Source organism: Phaethon aethereus (assembly GCF_964289735.1).
Source record: "Phaethon aethereus genome assembly, chromosome: Z".
NCBI lineage: Eukaryota > Metazoa > Chordata > Aves > Phaethontiformes > Phaethontidae > Phaethon > Phaethon aethereus.
Window position 1 is genome coordinate 8,865,703 of NC_138577.1, and position 22,457 is coordinate 8,888,159.

Sequence of the window (22,457 nt, forward strand, 5' to 3'; positions counted from 1 at the left end):
AGTTTATTCTCTCTAATGAAGTAATGCTTATGTTTGCTATCCAGAACAGAAATTGGACCTATTTCAATCACATCAACTCTCCTTGCAATGGTAGCAGCAAGTAGCACAGAATCATTTTTATGAAGGGGTACACAACAGTTTTCTAGAACAGTGACAAGACAGAAAGGGAAGTTGGGAATTACTGAAAACTGAATAAAACAGTAACTCAGAGAAAAAATCAAAAAACTTATGTTATTGCCTTCTACTTTGAAGAGACCTGTCACCAGGTGTGCTTTCTAAAACATAGAAGGCACCATTCTGCAGAGAGAGATATTGTCTTCCATTGAGAAAAGGCATTGATAACCACCCAGAGATCTACCACATCTTAAGTCTGCAACATGTGTTTTCTCTTACTTGTTGAGGAAATGTCAATAATATCAGCTGACTTGCTCCTTTACTGGGTTGTAATGTTACCAGCTTCGATGGATACAATATTGGAGGCTACAATATAAGGCTTGAATCCTTGTAAACATCATTAAGAGAGAACAGAATATGCTACCTTTTCTGCAGTGTTAGGCATTACATAGTTTTTGACATATCCAGAGTTTTGACAGGATACTGTCTGGAAATCCCAGCTATCATGAACATCAACTAAGAAGTTATAGATATATGTATGATTTGTAGTATGTAGTATACAAAAAATATTGGAAAATTCTGTTGCATCATGGTCATTAATGAATTGAGGGATGGGAAAAAAAAAGGAAAAAAAAGAGGATGAGCCATTAACCAACTCTATATCTTTATAAGCTGGTTTATTTTAACCATTGACATATTTTCAAGGGGATATTTTAAACCCTTTCTGTGACATATTAAGCTCTAAACTGGACCTCCAACACCCTCATCAAGGGACCTATTTAACTTCATATAACCTTTGGTTCTGTTAAATAAATACAAAGACTTTCTTCCTTGTACTAGGCTTAGATGGTTTTCAGTCACTTTCATGTTTCTGTTTTTAAAATTGTCAAACAGATACCAGTAATAATAATTTGTGTGGCTGGTGCATGTTGATATTTTTGGTACATTTGCTCTAAAGATAAGCAGATGGGAGTTTATTAAATTCTGTAAAACTATATGATTTAAAGAAATAGAATATGAAGTCAGCTTGAAAAGGCATGCTGAGCTGCCCTCCTTTTTAACTGGTTCAGAACCACAAAAAAGTGCTGGTAACATATTTTATGTTGTTAATTGGTTATGGTCCTTCCTGGTCCTAATCAATAAATTAACTGAGCTGTGTCACTTTTATTTACTTCAGAAACAAATAACCACCAACCTATCTATCTCCAGTTCAAGTTAAACAGCTAAATGATTATAAAAATCTGGCAGAAATTCCTTCTTGCAACAATGACAACTGAGAAAACTCACCCTACATTGTCACTGACCTTTACTTTCACATTTTCAAGCCCATAACATGTCAGTCAAATATGGTCTGTCTGTCTGAGAATTTCTTTGCTCACATTACGAGTGCAGCAACTGATAAAGAATTGCACGCGTATTCTTTAAAAGAGATTTCTTTTTCTCTCACCTAGGGTACAACAGTGCTTTTAAGGAAGCACTTCCAGGCTCTGTGAGCACAGGAGGGGAAGGACTGAAGGGCACACTGGGCACTCAGTGACCCAAACAGCCTGAAAAACAGCAGAACCCATTGAGGTGGTTCCTTGCTTTAACACCTCTGAATGAATGTTCAGGGTGTTTCATTTCAGGAGCACAGCCATGACTGAGGCTATTGCAGGTGTTCCCAGCACACGTCCGTTCTGTTGCTATCAGTGCACAACATATTTCTAATAAAAAGGGAAAAGTCATTGTGAGGGAAGATGGCAGGGAGAGAGCTACAGTTGGACAAAAAATTAAAAGTAGGACATGATTAGTCCTAAATTATTTTTTTTTTCCTCTATTTTTTTCTAGTTCTAAATATACACACAAAACTTTGACCTGGGACTTCCATGGAGTGGAAGGGGGGAGAGAAAAAAAGAGCAAAGAAAAGAAAAAATAAATAGAAAAAGAAAAAAGACAAAAGAAAGAAACAAAGAAGAGATAATCTGATTATTTTCCAGGTAGGTATCGAGTAAAATGAAAATGACTCTTTGTGTGAATTTCTGGCTTATAACATCTATATAATCCTGAATGGCATTGATTTTGGAACTGCAGTGGAAAAGGATGATCATCAAAATTCCAGATGTTTTCCAAAATAAACCTTTCAGATAGTCCAATTTTAAAGGTCTTTTAACTGTTCTTTAAGCCCAGTTCAATATTTCTAGCTACAGGAATGGAAAGATTCTTGTAAAGAAGAAGTTTATATATTGCCGTATGTGTGGATCGTCTGTTCATTAAAGTAAGGGCCCTGGAAACATCTGTTTGTGTTATGGCACTTATACCATCAAGGAGCCACAGCAAAGAAGGGAGTATATTTTTTTTCCATGGAAGGAATACAAGTTTTTTGACCACGGGGCGGTTTACACGGCACCAGGTCTCCTCGCAAATGATGGAGTGCAACTGACGCCGAGGGGAAAAAGGATTCTTGCTCATGAGCTGGCAGGCCTCATTGAGAGGGCTTTAAACTAGAATTGGAGGGGGGAGGGGCTAAAACCGGGCTCACTAGAGTTGAACCTAGGGGGAGGTTCAACGTGCCAGCGTTGAAATCTATAGCCCAGCTCAGGTGCATCTACACCAATGCACGCAGCATGGGCACCAAACAGGAGGAGCTGGAAGCCATTGTGCAGCACAACAGCTATGACGTAGTTGCCATCACAGAAACATGGTGGGATGCTTCTCATGACTGGAGTGCTGCAATGGATGGCTATAAGCTCTTCCGAAGGGATAGAATGGGAAGGAGAGGCGGTGGGGTGGCTCTGTATGTTAGGGAGTGTTTTGATTGCATAGAAATCGAAGATTGTGAAGACCAAGTAGAGTGCTTGTGGGTAAGGATGAGGGGGAAGGCCAATGAGGCAGACATCCTGCTGGGAGTCTGTTACAGGCCACCCAACCAGGATGAAGAGACGGATGAGACATTCTATAAGCGACTGGCGGAGGTCTCGCATTCGCTGGCCCTTGTTCTTGTGGGGGACTTCAACCTACCGGACATCTGCTGGAAGTATAACACGGCAGAGAGGAAACAGTCTAGGAGGTTCCTGGAGTGTGTGGAGGATAACTTCCTGATGCAGCTGGTGAGTGAGCCCACCAGGGGAGGTGCCTTGCTGGACCTGCTGTTTACAAACAGAGAAGGACTGGTGAGAGATGTGGTGGTCGGAGGCCGTCTTGGGCTTAGCGATCACGACATGATAGAATTCTCAGTTGTGAGTGAAGTAAGGAGACGACTCAGCAAAACTGCTATCATGGACTTCCGGAGGGCAGACTTTGGCCTGTTCAGGTCACTGGTTGAGAGAGTCCCTTGGGAGACAGTCCTGAAGGACAAAGGGGTCCAGGAAGGCTGGACAGTCTTCAAGAAGGAAATCTTAAAGGCGCAGGAGCAGGCGGTCCCCATGTGCTGTAAGAAGAGCTGGCGGGGAAGGCGACCGGCCTGGCTGAACAGGGAGATTTTGCTGGGACTCAGGGAAAAGAGGAGAGTTTATCACCTCTGGAAGAAGGGGAAGGCAACTCATGAAGAGTACAAAGATCTCGTTAGGTCAAGCAGGGACAAAATTAGAAAGGCAAAAGCCCAGCTAGAGCTCAGTCTGGCCACAGTCGTAAAGGATAATAAAAAATGTTTTTACAAATATATTACCAACAAAAAGAGAGGCAAGGAGAATCTCCATCCCTTACTGGCTATGGCGGGGAACATTGTCTCCAAGGACGAGGACAAGGCTGAGGTACTTAATGCCTTCTTCGCCTCAGTCTTTAATAGCCACTCCAGGTATCCACAGGATATTCAGCCCCCTGAGCTGGAAGACGGGGATGGAGAGCACAATGTACTCCTCATAATCCAGGAGGAAGCAGTCAAGGACATGCTAAGCCACCTGGACACCCACAAGTCTATGGGGCCTGATGGGATCCACCCGAGAGTACTGAGAGAGCTGGCGGAGGAGCTTGCCAAGCCACTCTCCATCGTTTATCAGCAGTCCTGGTTAACAGGGGAGGTCCCAGAAGACTAGAGGCTTGCCAATGTGACACCCGTCTACAAGAAAGGCCGGAAGGAGGATCCTGGGAACTACAGGCCTGTCAGCCTGACCTCTGTTCCAGGGAAGATTATGGAGCGGTTGGTTTTGAGAGTGCTCACAGGGCATCTGCAGAACAGCCAAAGGATCAGGCCCAGCCAGCATGGGTTCATGAAAGGCAGGTCCTGCTTGACCAACCTGATCTCCTTCTATGACCAGGTGACCCGCCTAGTGGATGAGGGAAAGACTGTGGACGTTGTCTACCTGGACTTTAGAAAAGCCTTTGACAGCGTCTCCCACAGCATTCTCCTGGAGAAACTGGCGGCTTGAGGCTTAGACGGGTTTACTCTTCGCTGGGTGAGGAACTGGCTGGATGGCCGAGCCCAGAGAGTTGTGGTGAATGGCGTTAAATCCGGCTGGCGGCCGGTCACGAGTGGTGTTCCCCAGGGCTCGGTTCTGGGACCAGTCTTGTTCAATATCTTTATAGATGATCTGGATGAGGGAATTGAGTGCTCCCTCAGTAAGTTTGCAGATGACACCAAGCTGAGTGGGAGTGTTGATCTGCTGGAGGGTAGGAGGGCTCTGCAGAGGGATCTGGACAGGCTGGATCGATGGGCAGAGGCCAACTGTATGAGGTTTAATAAGGCCAAGTGCAGGGTCCTGCACTTTGGCCACAACAACCCCATGCAATGCTACAGGCTTGGGGAGGAGTGGCTGGAGAGCAGCCCGGTGGAAAGGGACCTGGGGGTGCTGGTTGACAGCCGGCTGAATATGAGCCGGCAGTGTGCCCAGGTGGCCAAGAAGGCCAACAGCGTCCTGGCCTGTATCAGGAATAGTGTGGCCAGCAGGAGTAGGGAAGTGATTGTGCCCCTGTACTCGGCACTGGTGAGGCCGCACCTTGAATACTGTGTTCAGTTTTGGGCCCCTCACTCCAAGAAGGATGTTGAGGTGCTGGAGCGTGTCCAGAGAAGGGCAACGAAGCTGGTGAGGGGTCTGGAGCACATGTCTTATGAGGAGCGGCTGAGGGAACTGGGGTTGTTTAGTCTGGAGAAGAGGAGGCTGATGGGAGACCTTATCGCTCTCTACAACTGCCTGAAAGGGGGTTGTGGCAACGAGGGTGTTGGTCTCTTCTCCCAAGTAACTGGCGATAGGACGAGAGGAAATGGCCTCAAGTTGCGACAGGGGAGGTTTAGATTGGATATTAGGAAAAATTTCTTCACTGAGAGAGTGGTCAGGCATTGGAACAGGCTGCCCAGGGAGGTGGTGGAGTCGCCATCCCTGGAAGTGTTCAAAAAACGTGTGGATGTGGCACTTCAGGACATGGTTTAGGGGACATGGTGGTTCTGGATTAATGGTTGGACTTGATGATCTTAAAGGTCCTTTCCAACCTAGTGATTCTGTGATTCTGTGATTCTGTAATATAAATGAATGAATAAATAAAAACAAAAAAATAAACCAGTATAAATGAAAATGTAACCAAGAATACACTTTATTCTTCCAAGACTTTTTCCACAAACACTGTCATCTGAATCCCAAACACTAACCTACTCCGTTCTGTCTTGAACCGAATGAATACATCTATGCTTCAGTCTCTGCAGCATACATGAGAACTTAAATAAGGCATATTCTTTTTATAGCATATCTGCTGCTACAATGAACTCATTGTGGTCTGAACTACCTACACTTAGAGGCTGGGTAAAGAACTGAGTTGTATGTTCTGAGCTACAGGATACCATGAATATGTTTTTAAGAGCTCCCAGTCTAATTGCTTGAAGTTTGGCTATGACTATAGGAGGTGTATCAGAATGATTACTACAACACTGAGTTGCGCAGCTCCATTCAGAGGCTGAGATTTATCAGTTTAGGCACAAGTAAGCCAGAAAATGAGAAAAAACAAAATGTTATGAGGCCCTTAGCACAGTGTTGAAATCCAAATATTCCTCTCCACTTTTGCTTTCTCATGGTTATTCCTGGAAATTCCTGCTCCTGTGCTGAGTTCAGGGATGAGATGCTGGGAGAGTTTTACTAGTCAAGAGGGTGCTAGACCACCAGCTGAACACAGGGAACAAGCAGCACTGTGTGCAAGAGGGGTAGGTTAGCAAACAATTCAGGAATTCTGAAAATAAAACAGGTAAGAATGTATTTACTCCAGTAAAGAAAAAGTGGACTCATTAGCGATTACATTAATGAGTGGAGCGATTCTGCTTTAGTCTATCTTCTGCTTGGGGGTAGTTCTTGTTTCATGCAGATCAAACATTCATTTCTAAAATATAGATGCCTGGGTGAAGGCGTTTTCAGTTCCAAGGCAACATATAAGATAAGATCTATTATACAACACGCTAGAAAAAAACCCACCATATTTTATCAACCAACTTAAACCAATAGTTATAGTTGTTATTAGGAAGTAATAATCCTCATTGCATAAAGTACATTCTCAAATGGCACGTCACTGAATAACATAGGAGGAATATTCTAGAGATATAAACACAGACTGCTCTTCCTTTGAATTGAAGTTATTAGACACTTTTAAATTCCTAGCTATGGGTATAGATAATGTTCTCTTATAATTGTGGACACTACTTTTTAAGACTGTTGTATGGTTCGATCTCTCTGTATTTGGCTAATGTTTTTCCAAGAATGTAGTTGACAATGTAAAACTTGATGATGATATTTAAGTTCTTTATAAATAGTTATAAGATCTATGGATAAAAAGATTGCATATATATTTGTATCTTATAATTGTTGAAAATCTAGTAGTCAGTATTAAGAGATAATTCTTCTGTACTGTGAATGGATGACAAGACACAGGTAATAATTTGCCAGTCTAGACAGAAAAATAGCAAAATAGCCCATTATTTGCATTTTCATCTGAGAATAGGATGTCCAGGGAGAGGAAAGAAAATGCAATCAAGTAGAGAACATGGTCTTTTATTTTCATGAACTTTGCTTTGAAACAAAATGGAAGCATTCATCTGTGTTTGTTGGTATCAGCCCTCCTCAATGCTGTTAAGAATAGTTAAATATTGCAATTTATCAGGATAACATCAATATCACAACAAGATAAATGTTTCTTTTTTATAACGTACACCACCACCACAGGTCCTCCAGTATCCAGAGAAGGTAGGTACAAGCTGAATTAAGCTGCATTAAAGCAACTCAATAAATCAAATATTCAAAGCTCTCCGAAACATTTGAAACTTCACAAGGCATGCAAAAATCACATTAAAAAGTGGTGGCATTGAGCCAGACTTAGGAAAGAGAATAGTGAGATGGAGGGGAAGTCTTCCGAGTTTATATTCACAATTATTTTAATTGTCAAAGAAACACTTCTGATGATCTTTTTTACAACTAAATTTTAGAAACTGACCTATTTTTAGTGGAAGGCATGGAAAACAATTCTGTCCACTCACATCTGCTGTTTCCTGGATACAATCCAGTCTTTCAGTGTAACACTAACTCACAACGCAACAGAGAAAGGACAAACATGCCCCCTCTCTTTGCCTGATTAGAGGATGTCTCATAAATGCATTCCCTGGACAAGCTTTATAATAGACTCATCCACTTTGTGTTCAATTGTAAATTCAATACCTACCACTATTAGCTGTTCAATCTGTTGAACCTCATCCTGTTAAACGTTTGGTAATAAACCGGACTGCGCACAAACAGTAAAAATAATGATACATATTTCTTTAAAGTATACATTGCAACTTGGGATTTTAGGTTTGGGGTTTTTTAATTTTTATTTTATTTCACAGTAACTTCTTGGCAGCACCAGAGGATGAGCAAATAAGAAGTTGTATGATGTGTAAAGGCTGAGTGAGTCAGCAATAGCTGCGACGTGTATTCAAGTGCAGTTGTTTAAGGTGCAAATATTCTAGATGCAGAGAGCTGTTACAGGTGGGGAATTTTTCTGAACTGCTTATCAGCTGCTTTGCTCAGTACTGACTTTAAGCACGAATGCTGTCAAGGCAGCAGAACGCCAGCTTGGTAGAAAATCTGTGCCTTATTTCTTAACCCTAATGAGCCAGAGCTGCTGTGAACTCCCATTCACTGGAGGGAGGTAAAGCATTATGGGGAATTGTACCAAAGCAAATTGTATGGTTCAATTCTGCAGCGCTTTCTGAAAACGTAACCTTAAATGATGCAAAAATCAGTTACCTGTGTCACCCTCTCCAGAGCAGGCAGCTCCCACTGCCTCCTGCAGCCCTACTGGTGCTCGAGTCTGAACCGTATGAATAAAACTCTGCAGAACCAGGTGAGGAACAGAGAAGCCATGGAAAAGGCACAGAGCTGTTCTCTGTACAAACAGCTGCTAGGCCTGTGCTTAAGCTTCTTGCTTAAAACATCCATTTAACTTTTAAAGCACATCTCACCCCATTTCCCTGTTTGTTTTTTGGACCCATGGTTGAGAACTCCCTCTGTGCCTTGCATCGCTTGCACCGGGAAACCTCGCAACTGCCTGCTAAAACGCCTGCTGGTGCACATCGCTGCCCGCTTGCCGCTGCTTTATTGGCAGTCCTGATGACGGCGGCAGGGCACACAAATTAGGAATGTAACCACACACTTGTGCTTTTGAGAATCAGTCTGCAATTTTCAGCGTAAGAACGGGTTTTCTACCAAACGCTTGTCCAGGCATCCCCTAGTGGATAAATGTGTTTATCGCAGGTTTTTTTAGCTGTTCGGTGTTGCCTTTCCAGGGTGGGAAACATCATGTCCTTTTTGAGACACCAGAAGCTTCTTACACACATGCACACACACACACACTTCATTCAGTGCACCTTATAAACAGACAAACTAATTAAGGAATCTTTTTTTCTGAGGGAATGGCAGCAATCAGGACATCTGAAAGATCAGCTGGTATCTGTCTCTGTCTATAGTTCTTGCAAAGTGACTTTTTGGCCTCAGTTTCTTCTCCTCTGAGTGGACTGTCATTAGAGAGTCATGGCAGTTGAAAAGGATTAATCTACTGACATTCACAGTGCTCAGAATATATAAGCCATAACATAAATTCTATCCTCTTATCATTACCATTCATTTATTTTACTCCTTGAATCTAAAATAAAGTCTGAATAAAGCAACTAGTTCTGATAAAAACTAGAACCTACTTCTTTTTTCACCAGTGTGGATCAGGACTTGCACTGAACCTTATTCAAAAATTGAAAAAAAAAAACCCACAAAAATAGTTTTGTTTAATTTAAAATAAATGGGTTGCAGACTTTTTACCTCCTTCTAGACTAAGAGAAATAGAGACCTTGATTTATATCCCGAAACCAGGTGATGTTGGAAACCCAGCGAGAGGAATCAATCGTCTGTGATTTCCAGCCCTGTTCCCAGGCTGAAGTGTACTCTGTTTGAGCAGCCAAACTTTGTTGAAATTCGCCCGTTGCTGCTCAGACCCAGGGTGGCCTGAAGGAGCTGGGAAGCAGAGCTCAGGGCCGGCAGCCCTTTAAGGAGACAGCAGCCCATGTGTCAGTTGTCAGGAAAACATATTCCTCTATTTTCCTACCCCTTGAGTCAACTATATTTCACAGCTCTGGTGTCAATGGAAAAGCTTAATATCAACTGTAGTGGAAATAGAGCTTTCCAATTAATTCATGCCCCCGAAATATAACTTTGTTTCTGTTTCTTTTTCGTATTTTTACTCACTGGAGTGGAAATTTGACCACAGGTATGATTGTGCAGCTAGTACTATGTTTAGTATTAGAAGCATTAAACCAAGCTATTGCCTTAGGGCCTATCTATTGTCTGCAAACAATAATCAACACGCTGGCATCTGCATCTCACACTTATGTGCTTTTTCACAGGTCAGCAATATAAAAAGGACTTACCTTATTCATTTATCTAGATTAGACTTTAGCAATGAAAATACTGTTATTCCTTATATTGCTAGCACCAGTGCAGCTGGTGCTGAGATATAAAAGAGTTTATTAATTTTTTTTTTCTCTCTACCTACAGGAGGGGATCCTAAGAGAGATGCTCAAGTGTGTTTTCATGGAAAGGGAGAATTTGAATACTTTACAGCTTTCCTGAGCTATTTGTCAATTTAAGTGAAAGGCTCTAACTAAGAAACTTAGCCTTTCAAATAAGGGAGCTAAAGTAGTTTGATTTTCTTCGAGATGCATTTGCTTCTTATGTACCACTGTTGATGGAAATTGTACTTTAGCCCATTTTAATGGGCCATATGGATATGAACAAATCTGTGGCTTATACCAGTCCTTCATAGGATACATCTATTTAATGTAGATAGTTGTCTTTGTGCTAAGCATTTTAGGCACTTTTTATTGCCAATAGGAAGAAATAAGATCATTTCAGATGCTATTTACCATATCCTAATGCAGTCATTGAAATTAGATCATGTGAGAATTAAAGTAAAGGAAACCCATATACAGTAGTTTAGGTCCTGAAACCATCTGATACCTTGATAGAGCCCGAGTAAATTTCAGGATAAGGGTATTTCTACAAACTGCAGTTTAGTCAGTGACAAACCCTGGCAGTTTGTCTCCCTTCTCTTCACAGGAAAAAGATCTCAAAGAGAGGCTTCACTCCCTAAACTTTAGATATAAAAATAACATAAACAACATTAACACTGCCTGTGATTATCAGCAAAATGTACGTGATTTTAGGCGCAACCACAAAACCCTTTGTAGGTGCCTATCTTTATGTAGAGTAGAGTAGAATATTTCAGACAGAAGAGACCTATAATGATCATCTCATCCAACTGTCTGATCAATTCAGGGCTGACCAACAGTTAAAACATGTTATTAAGGCATTGTCCAAATGCCTTTCAAACACTGATGGGCTTGGGGCATTGACCATCTCTCTAGGAAGCCTGTTCCAGTGCTTGACCACAGTCTTAGCAAAGAAATGTTTTCTACTGTACAGTCTAAACCTCCTCTGGTGCAGCTTTGATCCATTCCCATGAGTCCTGTATCAGGCTACCAAGGAGAAGGCATCAGCTTGCACATACATGGCAACTAGCGTGTGTTTTGAAACATAGTTCTAGATGCATATACAACCAGTTTCTCTGCAGAAATAAAAAGAGTTATACTAGAAGATGCTTTGGACCATGAGTTCTGTGAGAAGATATTAAGCTACTGTTTCTTATCTTCAGAAGACCAATATTGTCTTAAGTGTGATGGCGCATTTGTCTTGGAAATGTTTATTCCTTCAGTAATGCATGTGCCCGCATGCGTGTGTGTCTACGGGTGTGTGTCCTTGAATTACTTTTTACATTGCACTTCAAGATTTGATGACTCCAAGTGATCCTGCTATTGATTCAATATTAGTGAAACAAAGAGTTATTAAGTGATAACCTGTTGGTGTATATTTTTGCTCTGTTCATATAAACCAGTGGAGCAAGATCAATTTACTCTCCGGTTGAATTGCTTTTCTTGTGGGCACCTAAAGCATACGTTAGAGAGCAGCTTCCAAGAAACAAATTTATTTTCCTGAAATGATGGTCTTTATTGGCAACATCTAGTTCTTTTAATTTTACAGTTGGTTTACCAGTTATTATCTCTGTTTTCATGAAGCATGAGAAAAATGCTAGAACAGTTAAATGTGCTTACCATATAGTTTGTGAATTAGTGGCTCCTTAAAATTGGCAGCAGATGTGGAGTGAAACTGCACCATCAGTTCTCCTTTCCTTTTCCCCCCTTCCTCCCCACAAACCCTGAGAAATCATTTGCCTGGCAGAGATTACCAAGGTGCCATCGGCATGTCACATGCAGCTCACAGAACGGTATCAAATATTCATTCTTACACCTGGCCCCCTCATTTGGCTGTGACAAATCTGAGAAATCTGAATGTTGAGGAGGCTGGGGAGGGGGAAGGAAATAAAAAGTCTTCTGAAGCTTTTCTTGCCCATTATGCATTTGATGGAATGTGCCTTTTAAATGACTTGTACATCTCTTCTCAGGTGTGCTATGGGCAGAGTGGCAGCAATTGCCAGCAGTGACTAAGTGAGAAGTGACACTCTCTGTCTCTCTGAGGGTTTCTTCAAGTCCAGTTTGGAGCCTTTCATTACATTGCAAGAATCCATTAAGACAGAAACAAGGTTATTCCATGAAATGTTTTTGTGACTAAAGAGGACATCCAGCTCTTTAATCAGTGACAGAACATCTACTCTGACAAGACTGAGTGATACAGTGCGCTTGGCTAGCACCTTTGCAACTGAAGGGGAATATAACTTACAAGGACAGACAGTATTCTCATTAAATTGCCATTGGTTGATTCATCAATGCTCCAGTGGAAATAATTATTCTGTATATGTTTGATGTAAATGTCTATGTCAAATGAAACCTCATTTTGTATTTTGCGGATGTCTGATCCATGATAATTTGGCTAATGCCTTTAGGTCATGAGATAACTGTCTACTCCCTTCAGTTATGACAGGAGCTGTGGTGAGAGTCTAAGAGTGATGAGGGGGAGAGAAATACAAACACAGCTACACACACACTTATTTAGATATAAACAAACAAAAAAAATCACTATTATAATGTCAGTATAATCCACACGGATTTTATTAACCCCATGTGGGTGTGGCAGATTTTGACCAGAACAAACTGACAGTAATTTCATTGACCTTTACAAAGTCACTCCAGAATAACTGGCAAGCAAAATCTCATCCCCAAAATATCTTTTGCAGCAAGATGCTGGAAGTCACCATGGGGGAAAAGAGGTGCTGTTATATACTTAGATGTGCCAACACAATGCTGTATAAACACGTATGAGTCTACAGATTGATTTTGGAATGAGCCCTGAGCAAAGTGGAAGATGGATGCATGGTGAACTACTGTAGAAATAGCCCAGAAGGGCTGAAGTCTCTCTGAATATCTCCGATTTCATTTCTTTCTATTTGTTCCTGGCAGAGCGGAGTTATACTTCATACATGTAGCAAATTACTACCCATATAATATTGTCTAATGGAAAATGAGGGAGTAACCAAATAAATGTTCACCTGTTTTCACTAAGACGGCAGAAAGCCACTGATTAGTCCCCTTTAATATTAAGTGCGAGATCCAAGGTTTAAATAGATTAGCCCTGGGAGTTCTTGCAATGTTGTTGGCTTTTCCATAAGCATATAATCTTTGAAACAATCTAATCTATTTTATGTAAAATTGAAATGCTTGGTGATTTAGATAATTGTTAATGATTAATATACCCTTGATAATACCTGGTTATATCTTACTTTATTAGCAGAGCCACTGAAATCAAAGGGACCAATTACTAGATAAGGAAAAACTCAACTGTTCATTAAAATCTTGGGAGTTTAGCCTTTTTTTTTTTGTCAGAAAGTCATTAGGAGGAGAGGATGAAAAGGAAAGGATAAAGATGATGAGGAGTATCAGTTGAGATTATTTTTTCCAAACTTTGTTACTTTCATATTCAATTGAAATAACGGAAAATTAATTTTAAAAAAAATCATAATAAAGAAAGAGAAAAAATAAAGACGACACATAAACCAGTCATTACTGATAAACTGTTTTCCTTTCTAAGAGAAATAAGATAACATTTTTACTATTTTTGCTTTTCCAGAAGGTAATGTTATAGCTTTATAAATGAATCTGTAAAAATTAAGAAAAATAAAAGAAACAAAAAAAAGACTGAAATCAAGAACATGATTTCATATCAAATTTTTCAACAATGGCTGTAATAAGGAAAAGTAGGAAAAAAAAGGCAAAGCTTTTCTGAGACAGTTCTGAGGCAGTTCACTACTTGCAGTGGGAATTCTCAGTTCATAAACAGTTTAGACGAAAACTGTGCCAACTTTAAAAACAAAGATCTTGTCTTTAAATCAGAGTAGTTTGTCATTTTGATTGTCACTTTCTTAAAGCAGTGAAAAGATATGTTCCTTTAAGATCATTGATAGGGAAAAAACAGATCTCAGCTCCCACAGGGGTGGGAACTAGATGGTGCCGAAGCAAATTCTGGTGGCACATTTGCCCTGTTAACCATGGAAAGTAGAGTACACTAATTTAGGCAGACCTTTGTACTAATTACTAAATCTCTCACAGCTAATTTTGATGCTCTATAATGCACTATAATGCACTCTATAATGCATCCCCTTTACAACATGGTGCTGAGCTGCCCTCTCTTCCATTTTGTTATCTGCTGTAGGGTATCCAGTAAGGCTGTGGCCCATTTCTTGTAAGAAGAGATGTGGCTGGGTTCTGGGAGAGAAACATCAAGTTCAAGTCTTGGTCTTCCTAAGGGCAGCTGCAGCAGCAGACTACAAAAAACAAGGGTTTTGTTTTTATGGTATCTCAGAGAAAGGCAATTTCCATGAATGAGAGGCATAAAAATTGAAACACTTAAAGTTTCCCTTGACAAAGACATGGAAATGGAGAAAAGTCCAAGAAGAAACTCTGCAATGAAGCAAGATCCTTCTTTATGCCTCTATAATCAGTGGAAAAGTCTACAATTCAGCACTTAGTAAATAATATACATGTTATGCAGGGAAAAGACAGGAATGGATCTTTGGGATAGCAAACATCTCCAGAGTGATAGTGTATTGTATAGCATAGATAAGAGTATTGTATCCTTCATTTAAAGGAGGCTGAAGACAGGAGTTCATCCAGCTAAAATTATGTAAAGAGTTAGTTTGTTAGCTTGAAAACTATCTCTAGAAATATAGAGACAATGAAAACACACTCCAGTCAATTTCCAGGAACTTTTAAAATATTTTTCATGATCCACTTTTTTTTTTTTCCTCTTTAAATCATGTAGCATATAACGAGTAAAACTGGTGTATCAGAAGGTGAAGAACTGGCATTTATTGAACATCTCTGATACTGTCAGTAGGAAATGAGGTGGCAAGGAAGCACAACTTCTTTATCTTTATAGAACCAATTATCTCTCCATGCTATATATGTGTAATGTTCAAAACCAAAGAAAATTCTTGTCTTGAAGATATTACCAAATAAAGTATTGATACAGCTAATAGGTAACCCTTTGTATATTAATGAATAATATAAACATGAGTGTTTCTGAATGCGTATGTATTACTGATGGATAGATGGTTAGTGGGAGAGATAAGTGTCAGTATTTATACACACATACAAACACACATATTAGGTTAGACTGTGCCTTATACCTTTTTTCAACTCCTAATATCATCTCTGTACCCAAGACAGGGATCTTTGTCAGAGATTTATTCTGCAAATTAAATGAGCTATAGCCTCTTCCCTTATTTTAATGTACACTTTATTCTCAGAGCCATTGCTATTTAAATTTGTTCCTTAACACATGCGGTTCACTTTATTTTACTTTTACTGTGTCTGGACTATTCAAAACTGACACATATAAAAAATAATGCCGTTTCCCTGAAATAGCAGTGCCTTTGTATGTGTGAAGCTATAAATAAACACTGGCAGTTAAACTTCTGTGCTTTTAAACTTTAGCCTCTTTATCTCTGTCACTGTTAGAGGCCCCTATCTGGTCTGCCTTCCTTTTTTGTTTATGACAAAATGCTTATGCAGCAGTAATCAGTCTTGGAGCCCTACCCTCCCTTCCATTTCTTTCTTTCTCTTTTAATTTCCAAGTTGCAGGCACCAGTTTCAATAACATCTGCTGCAGCTTGGCCAACAAATCAAAGTAGCAAAGCACGTTTCTTCCAGAACCAGCCTTTCCCTCCCTTCAAGCCCTCAGTGGTTTTTTGTAACAGCCATTGAATGCATGCACTGGTTTGTTTGACTCATTCTGGATTTGCTACAGCCACACCATGGTAAAAAAATGCCACAATCTTTTCTACTCTGTGATGCTTTGGAGATGCCACTTATCCAAAAAAGTCTTTTGGAAGTGACTTTTTGGAAAATGTCATGTAACAAACTGTCCCATTGTCTTATTTCCAGTTGTCATCAATAGCTAATGCTCAAGGAAAGTGTGTAGAAAACAGGAAAATTAATGATTTTTTATGTCTTCTTAGTGTACATTTAGCAGTATCGAGACTTTCTGAGCTAGAGATAGTGTGCAGATTGCAGAAATAAGTCTTGTTTAGAACATCACTTATGAAAGCAGCCAAACTTTTGAAGCCTTCTGATAATGCTGCCAGTGCCTGTATATGTGAACATCTTCAAAATTTGGAAAACTGAGTTTAAGTTCAAGATCTTAAGTGAAGTTTTAGAACTCCAGTATTACTGGTTTTACATCCTGGTTGTTAGCTCAATTCAATTGCTTCAGACTTAATTGACTGAAATGGCTTTTCTTCAAATTCTTCAGAAGTTTGCTGCAGCTCAGATTCAATTAGCGTTCCCCCTACTCCCATTCCCCCTGCGTACGGACTTTATAGACGTATCTGTCAATATCAAACATTGCAGAGGAACATCTTTTTTACATGTATGCATAATACTTTCTGCTTTGCCTTTCAACTTTCTGTTTAATAATATTAATAATAACGTTAATATGAATTTCTACTTAGGTTTTCGAACTGACCCTGGTGGGATTTTTAACTCAGATGTTATTAACAACCCAAACAAGTTGAGTCATGACTGAATTTTCTCATGCATAAGTAATAACATACCAGTTGCTATTGCAAACACGCTGCTTTTCAAATAATTAAAACACTTTTCAGACAATTCAAGATTACAGATGAGGAGACATTGTAGCATAAGCATATGGATTAAATTTCAAGGAAATACTTCAGTATGTAAATAAAACATTGTCCATGTATCATATTTATCAATATGATAGACCTGCCAGTCCTCCTGGTTTTCTTTGGAGAAACACATTTTTCAACTCAACATTCTTTGTATAAGAAATCAATTCTTTCAAACTCACACACAATTTTAACAACATAATGCACCCCACACCATACTCAGCCCTACATACACAAACATATATACGCGTACAGAAAAAGAGTTATGCTCATCACAAAAAACATAAATCTGAAATTTACTCCCCAGATTTGTCTTTATTAGTAGCTAAGGCAATTATATAATAACATGTATGATATATAGCATGGTGCTAGAACATTGTCTTCCCACTGTGGAGAGATGAGTTTGGTGGGACATAGTTTGCCTCAGTTGAGGTCCTGAGAAACCAAGAGGGAGCACTGAGCTCAGGTCACTGTTACAGGTGATGGAGTGGTCAGAGAGAGAAGAGATGAGATCAAATGAGGTAGGTTAGGGTAAAGCTGGGGAGGAAAAAGATAAAGATGAGGTAGAAAATATACTGTTGTGAAGAAAAGTAAAGTGTAGTTTGGTAAAACAGTTTGGAAGCAGAGTCAGACAAGGCAAGCAATCAGCTTTTAGAAGTATTTCGATTGGATTAATGGAGGCAAAGATAATAGGAAAAATCTGAGGGTGAGGAGACGACAAGTAAGTATTGTGTGAAATAAGGAGAATGCAGACAAATGTAGACAAGTGTAATTTAAAATGTAATTTATCAATTTATTTATCTGTGTTTCCATTAAGAATAGAATAAATCAGAAACTGATGTCTCTGATAAAAGACACTTCAGGGGAAATTAACATTTTCTATTTCCCACTCCAAAAAAATTATGATGTGTGTGGTTTCATAGAATATATTTAAAATGTTTTCATAAGTAAATAAAAAATATTTATTTCTATTTTAATGAATAGTATTTTTTGGGAAAAAAGCTATTTTTTTCTGTTTGTCTTTGAATGAAAATCTTTAGCAAAAATAATTTTTGCCATACGTTTCTTGACATCTAGGCAGAACTAAGAAAACAACATAATTGGCAATAGCAAAATTTCCACCTCTCCAGAGTACCACCAGCACTTGCAATTATTTCACAACTACTGCAGTTCCCCTGCCGTGTGTCATTCTTGACTTAAAGTTATTCAGAAAAGCTATTAAGCACTACATAATTGCGAGCAAATTGAAGGTAATAAAGACAAGATCAACCAACATGATTGAAGGGCTGGAGGGATTGATTTATGAGGCAAGATGAAAAGTGCGACAGTAAATATGTATAGCTTGGCCATATGATAGCTGGGGGAGGAGAGCAGGATAAACATCTACAAGGATTGTATTTGAAGAATGTTGTTATCACCAGGGGCCAGATACATCCATGGTGTAACTTCACTCAAGTCAACTTCAGTAGTGTTACCTCAGGGATAAATTTGGACATGAGAAAGAGAGTGAGAGAGAACGAAGAGCTGTAAAGGGAAGTCTGAGGGAATATAACTGTGAAAACCATGGGAAGAATTGGAGCAAAAAGAAAATGTAAGCTGCATATCAGGAAAATCTTACCGGTGAGATCTAGAAGGCTAATTAATTAGTTAACAAATGAAAAGCACTTTGAAGATGAAAAATGTTATTCAGCTACAGCTAAGTATCATTATTATGAGTAGAGCTGAGCAAATAATTTGTAGTAAATTATGCATTCAACTAGTTAAGAGCTAGAGTTTTTAAAAGCACCTATGGGAATTAGATGCCCAGTAGATGGGTGATTCATATAAACTTAAGTTTCACAGTTTATGTGAAACTTAGACAACCTTGCAGCTCCCATCAGAAATATTTCATTAAATAAAAACATGCACACAGATGCATAGTTATATATTTATGTGTGTGTGCACGTGTGTGTGTGTGTGTTCAGGCACCCATGCGCAAGCACATAAGCACACAAGAAGACAGGAGATTAAGAAACGGTAGGGAGAGCATGCAGGTTTCTTAGACATGTTAGTAAGTATAACAAATTCATAGGATGCCCAGTTCTACCACTTCATGATCTACCTCACTTTCTTTCACTGACTCAGAACTTTCAACAATTCACATGTTACTTAACAGAATTAAGGGTCACAAAAATCTATCCTTGGCTAATCCTTATAAAAAATGTGTAAAATCATAAGTTGGATTCAGCTGGTGTAAATACATACCTTTGGTAAAATTGAGTTGTGTCAGTTTATACCAGCTGATGATCTAAATCATAGGTGGCAAAGCCAGAACAAGACACTAAGCGCAACCATTGAACTTACTTAACTCTCCAGAGCTCTCCCCTACTCCCCATAACTCTTCTGCAACATTCTGTCCCTGGACAGGTCTAATCTTTCACCCTTGGGGAGAAATATTCTGTTTTTCCTAAACTGAAGAGAAATCTTAACTCTTTTCTGAACTGCTGGTATAGGAAAAGGCAAAACTTCAGGAGTATCTTCTTCATATTTTGTAACTTTTCTGGAGCAAAGTCAATCTCTTAGTGTAACACTGTACAGATAATAGCTGTCATCTCAATTGCAATGTCCTTAGGTCATCATAGTTGAGGTAACAACAGTAATGTGTGTGTGACGTCTGCAAGAAAAACGTAGGTGAAAGATGTGACATTAATCACTGAATCATTTGCTTAATATTGGACAAATATAAGAAAAAAGCTATACTAGCAAACAAAATACTGAACAACTATTGCTATGACATGTCTCTTCAGGCACATACACAGCTGAAGACTTGTGAAGTGTTACTGACAGTAAAGCAGCCAAACACTTCAGGTCAGGTATTATTGAGAAGCAAGGTTCAGAAGTAATGTGTATGTATATATGTATTTGCACGTAATTATTTATGTGTGAGAGAAAAACAGTGAGATTTGTCAGGAATTATGTGTGTTTTGCTATGGCTCTGTGGCCCAATATGGAACTCCAACTAATTTAATTATTTAAGGAAATTATTTCTAATGAGGGACTTTGAGAATGTGGAGCACTTTTTCAGAACTATATTTCTGACCAATGATACGAACAAAAATAATGCACCTGGATCAATATAAGAGAGATGGAAAATAATCTGAATAATATTAAGCATTTCACATCTATAATCATCATTACAACTAATGTAAGTAAATGAAGCATAAGACTATATATCTTCAACTATTATATTCAAATTATAATGTCTGCATGATCCAGATATAGTCAAACTTATAGTAAATTAACCAAAATACACGGAAAAAAATTCTATTTTTCATGTACCAAGCGTGAGCCAAGCTTAGTAAAAATAAAGTATGTCCTTTAGATTACGGTGGGGAAGCATTTTGCAATAAATTTATAAAAGAACTGATCATGAGTGGTAGGGACATACTAAGGAACACAAAAAATTTTGTAGACACCCTGTCTTCCCAAAAAATTATCTGAACAGTTTAAATGGTGTATAAATGCATCTGACCCTCATTCCACAGTTCACTGTGGAAGTGACAGTCCATAGCTCAGAAGAAATAAATGGAAAACAATTTCTTCCTTTGTCCAACACTGTTCACTTTCTTCTTTTAACAGATGGAAAAATCCAGCTGAGCAAGATTGTGTGCCTGTATTAATAATGATGCATTATTATTAATTTTATTATATTAATTATTATTAATAACAATGTATTATCAATAATGCATTATTACTAATTAGGTAGTGCTACCTACTTTTAAAGCCCTGACTGGACACCGTTTAGCTAAATTATATTTTGTGTTAGTGATCTGATAGGAAGAGTATATGCCATTAGGTGGTCTTAACTCAGAACCACTTTTCTCCCCCTTGAAGGGATTTTAATGCCACAAATAATACAGAACTTCAGATCTTCCTCCACAAATATGTCGTAGATTATAATTTTCCTTTCCTCCTGGTCCAGATAACCTACTAATTGTAATTTTTAGATTTAAGCACCGTGTCAGCATCTTCAAATATCCCATCCATTTCTATTGATCACAGCGATCAGCTTTACAGCAGAGTCTACAGGTTTATTGAGTACAGCAAGTGTCATTAAGCACACTGGTGCATATCATCCAGTCTAATTAAGACATCAAATTATGCTAAACAGGTGTCCTCTTCTGAGCCTGTTTTGCTTAATCTTTTTAAAAACCAAGGCAGAAATCTGACAAAGCATCTACTCTGTAGTACATACCCTACCTGTGCTGTAGCTATTTCAGGCTTCTTGCAAGCCCTTACCCTTCCTCTCAGCCTCCTATTCTGAGGAAGCCTCCAAACTGGCCACTTGTCAGAGTGATACAAATGTGTTTTGACATCAGCAGGACACAGAGACTGGGGTCATTTCCCTTGGCTTTTCCAATTACACAGCTTGCTGCAAGGAGCTGAATCAACCATGAATGTCATTCTGTTCGTACTGCCCGGGAGGGTGCTCTCTGTTCGGCCCTTGGCATTTAACCATGTTGAATTATGAATGTGCTACCAATCTCACTGTTTGCCTTGGAGCTGGAAAGGATGAATCACAGAGACCTTTTTTGAATTAGATTTTAAAGTGGACCATGTAATTTCTCCCACCACCACCTTTTTTTTTTTTTTTATAAAGCAAAGTTTATTCACAAAGTCCCAGTTATCTCAAGATTGGCCAGATAATAAGAAATAACATTTGTTCACTATAACATCCTGCCATAATACACTGCCACTATCTGAACATGTCATGTGTTTTATCTAATATTAGACAAAAGTTGGAAGAGAAGCCAGAGCAAGTTCTGTATAATCAAATGGCTGACATTTTGCTATCTCTACCTTTAAAAAAAGAACTGTAGTGAAACTTGTGTAACATCATTGTACAAGATGAGACATCGCAGACAACGGTAGAGAGAGTAAAGAAGATATTAAAATTGTCTGCATTTATGTAATAGGTTGAAATCTAAAAGAGGTTTTTTTGTTGTTGGTGGTGGGTTTTTTTAGTTTATTTGATTCTGGTAGAACATATAAATCCACTCACCTCAAAAGCTGATGTCTGGTTGTTTCTGTACAGAACAAATGACAACAGGGCAAACTTCCTCAAATATTTTCCCATCTACCACCTTCTCAAGCAGTTGGGTTGGGTATTTTCATTATGAATAAGGCAGAAATGAACCCAGATTCACCCCATCTAACATTAGGCACCGAACAGAAGTTTAAGATAAGAGTATAATTTTTGTAGGTCTCCTCAGTGGTGAGCATTGAGAGCTAAACAACTCTAAAATGACATTTTAGATGATAGGTAGGAGAAATCAATATTGAGAGATTCCAGTCTCTCTCAGCTGACTGTGCAGTGAGTCTAGGGAAATGACATTTAGATATTTAATTTCGACAACTCAGTAATGTGCCTTAAAGTCATCTAAGGTGAGTCTAAATCTCCTTCTCTTTTCACAATTTTCAGGCTTTCAACTACCAAAGTGTTGTTATTGTCCCAAATCATGATAATTTCTTCAATTAGAGACTGAGATTACCATGATTTAAAGCCATAAACTCATGTAATGGAAATCAACAATTTTTCAATGAATAAAAACAACTACTTAACATTTCTAACAATTTGGGGATTAGAGCACTACAAAGAGTGAAGTTATTTCTAATTTGTTACTAACATTAGCCCCAAAATGAAACACGGTCTTTTCCTATCTCTGGTGTACCAGTCCTGTACACCACTTTTTTGA